The following is a 3,759-nucleotide window of genomic DNA, read 5'->3' as shown; positions in this document are numbered from 1 at the left end:
GATGTGTTTCTGTTGGTTGTGTGATTGGGAAGTTAGTGAAGGTGATGAGGATGTGTTTCTGGTGGTTGTGTTATTGGGAAGTTAGTGGAGGTGATGAGGATGTGTTATTGGGAGGTTAGTGGAGGTGATGAGGATGGGTTTCTGGAGTTTGTGTTATTGGGAAGTTAGTGGAGATGATGAGGACGTCTTTCTGGAGATTGCGTTATTGGGAAGTTAGTGGAGGTGATGAGGAAGTAATTCTGGAGGTTGTTTTATTGGGAAGTTATTGGAGGTGATGAGGACGTGTTTCTGGAGGTTGTGTTATTGGGAAGTTAGTGGTGGTGATGAGGATGTGGTTCTGGTGGTTGTGCTATTGTGAAGTTAGTGGAGGTGATGAGGACGTGTTTCTGGAGGTTTTGTTAATGGGAAGTTAGTGGAGGTGATGAGGACGTGTTTCTGGTTGTTGTGTTATTGGGAAGTTAGTGGAGGTGATGTGGATGGGTATCTGGAGGTTGTATTATTGGGAAGTTAGTGGAGCTGATGTGTTTCTGCAGGCTGTGTTATAGGGAGGTTAGTGGTGGTGATGAGGATGTGTTTCTGGGGGTTGTGTTATTGGGACGTTAGTGGAGGTGATGAGGATGTGTTTCTGGAGGTTGTGTTCTTGAGGAGATGGTGGAGGTGATGAGGATGTGTTTCTGGTGGTTGTGTTATTGGGAGGTTAATGGAGGTGATGAGGATGTGTATCGGGAGGGTGTGTTCTTGAGGAGTTAGTGGAGGTGATGAGGAAATGTTTCGGGTGGTTGTGTTATTGGGAGGTTAATGGAGGTGATGAGGATGCGTATCTGGAGGGTGTGTTCTTGAGGAGTTAGTGGAGGTGATGAGGATGTGTTTCTGGTGGTTGTGTTATTGGGAGGTTAGTGGAGGTGATGAGGATGTGTTTCTGGAGGTTGTGTTATTGGGAGGTTAGTGGAGGTGTTGAGGATGTGTTTCTGGTGGTTCTGTTATTGGGAATTTAGTGGAGGTGATGAGGATTTGTTTCTGGTGGTTGTGTTATTGGGAGGTTAGTGGAGGTGATGAGGATGTGTTTCTGGAGGTTGTGTTATTGGGAAGTTAGTGGAGGTGATGATGATGGGTTTCTGGAGGTTGTTTTATTGGGAAGTTATTGGAGGTGATGAGGATGTGTTTCTGGAGGTTGTGTTATTGGGAAGTTATGGGCGTGATGTGGATGTGTTTCTGGAGTTGGTGTTATTGGGAAGTTAGTGGAGTTGATGAGGATGTGTTCCTGCAGGTTTGTGTTATTGGGAAGTTAGTGGAGGAAATGTAGATGTGTATCTGGAGTTGGTGTTATTGGGAAGTTAGTGGAGGGGATCAGGATGTGATTCTGGGGTTTGGGTCATTAGCATGATGGTGGATGTGATGAGAATGGATTTCTTGAGGTTTTGTGATTTGGGAGTTAATGGAGGTGATGTGGATGTGTTTCTGGAGGTTGTGTTATTGTGAAGTTAGTGGTGGTGATGAGGATGTGTTTCTGGAGGTTGTGTTATTGGGAAGTTAGTGTAGATGATGAGGATGTCTTTCTGTAGGTTGTGTGGTTGGGAAGTTAGTGGAGGTGTTGAGGATGTGTTTCTGGAGGTTGTGTTATTGGGAAGTTAGTGGAGGTGATGAGGATGTGTTTCTGGAGGTTGTGTTATTGGGAAGTTAGAGGAGGTGATGAGGACGTGTTTCTGGAGGTTGTGTTATTGGGGTTATTTGGGTTGATGAGAATGTGTTTCTGGAGGTTGTGTTATTGGGGTTATTTGGGTTGATGAGAATGTGTTTCTGGAGGTTGTGTTATTGGGAAGTTAGTGGAGGTGATGAGGATGTGTTTCTGGAGGTTGTGTTATTGGGAAGGTAGTGGAGGTGACGAGGATGTGTTTCTGGAGGTTGTGTTATTGGGGTTATTTGGGTTGATGAGAATGTGTTTCTGGAGGTTGTGTTATTGGGAAGTTAGTGGAGGTGATGAGGATGTGTTTCTGGAGGTTGTGTTATTGGGAAGTTAGTGGAGGTGATGAGGATGTGTTTCTGGTGGTTGTGTGATTGGGAAGTTAGTGAAGGTGATGAGGATGTGTTTCTGGTGGTTGTGTTATTGGGAAGTTAGTGGAGGTGATGAGGATGTGTTTCTGGTGGTTGTGTTATTGGGAGGTTAGTGGAGGTGATGAGGATGTGTTTCTGGAGGTTGTGTTGTTGGGAAGTTAGAGGAGGTGATGAGGATGGGTTTCTGGAGTTTGTGTTATTGGGAAGTTAGTGGAGATGATGAGGACGTCTTTCTGGAGATTGTGTTATTGGGAAGTTAGTGGAGGTGATGAGGAAGTAATTCTGGAGGTTGTTTTATTGGGAAGTTATTGGAGGTGATGAGGACGTGTTTCTGGAGGTTGTGTTATTGGGAAGTTAGTGGTGGTGATGAGGATGTGGTTCTGGTGGTTGTGCTATTGTGAAGTTAGTGGAGGTGATGAGGACGTGTTTCTGGAGGTTTTGTTAATGGGAAGTTAGTGGAGGTGATGAGGATGCCTTTCTGAAGGTTGTTTTATTGGGAGGTTAGTGGAGGTGATGAGGATGTGTTTCTGAAGGTTGTTTTATTGGGAGGTTAGTGGAGGTGATGAGGACGTGTTTCTGGTTGTTGTGTTATTGGGAAGTTAGTGGAGGTGATGTGGATGGGTATCTGGAGGTTGTATTATTGGGAAGTTAGTGGAGCTGATGTGTTTCTGCAGGCTGTGTTATAGGGAGGTTAGTGGTGGTGATGAGGATGTGTTTCTGGGGGTTGTGTTATTGGGACGTTAGTGGAGGTGATGAGGATGTGTTTCTGGAGGTTGTGTTCTTGAGGAGTTAGTGGAGGTGATGAGGATGTGTTTCTGGTGGTTGTGTTATTGGGAGGTTAATGGAGGTGATGAGGATGTGTATCGGGAGGGTGTGTTCTTGAGGAGTTAGTGGAGGTGATGAGGAAATGTTTCTGGTGGTTGTGTTATTGGGAGGTTAATGGAGGTGATGAGGATGCGTATCTGGAGGGTGTGTTCTTGAGGAGTTAGTGGAGGTGATGAGGATGTGTTTCTGGTGGTTGTGTTATTGGGAGGTTAGTGGAGGTGATGAGGATGTGTTTCTGGAGGTTGTGTTATTGGGAGGTTAGTGGAGGCGTTGAGGATGTGTTTCTGGTGGTTCTGTTATTGGGAAGTTAGTGGAGGTGATGAGGATTTGTTTCTGGTGGTTGTGTTATTGGGAGGTTAGTGGAGGTGATGAGGATGTGTTTCTGGAGGTTGTGTTATTGGGAAGTTAGTGGAGGTGATGATGATGGGTTTCTGGAGGTTGTTTTATTGGGAAGTTATTGGAGGTGATGAGGACGTGTTTCTGGAGGTTGTGTTATTGGGAAGTTATGGGCGTGATGTGGATGTGTTTCTGGAGTTGGTGTTATTGGGAAGTTAGTGGAGTTGATGAGGATGTGTTCCTGCAGGTTTGTGTTATTGGGAAGTTAGTGGAGGAAATGTGGATGTGTATCTGGAGTTGGTGTTATTGGGAAGTTAGTGGAGGGGATCAGGATGTGATTCTGGGGTTTGGGTCATTAGCAAGATGGTGGATGTGATGAGAATGGATTTCTTGAGGTTTTGTGATTTGGGAGTTAATGGAGGTGATGTGGATGTGTTTCTGGAGGTTGTGTTATTGTGAAGTTAGTGGTGGTGATGAGGATGTGTTTCTGGAGGTTGTGTTATTGGGAAGTTAGTGGAGGTGATGAGGATGTGTTTCTGGAGGTTG

Source organism: Scyliorhinus torazame, unplaced genomic scaffold, assembly GCF_047496885.1.
Source record: "Scyliorhinus torazame isolate Kashiwa2021f unplaced genomic scaffold, sScyTor2.1 scaffold_70, whole genome shotgun sequence".
Lineage (NCBI taxonomy): Eukaryota > Metazoa > Chordata > Chondrichthyes > Carcharhiniformes > Scyliorhinidae > Scyliorhinus > Scyliorhinus torazame.
The sequence above is the reverse complement of the archived record's forward strand: the minus strand, read 5'-3'. Positions refer to the sequence as shown.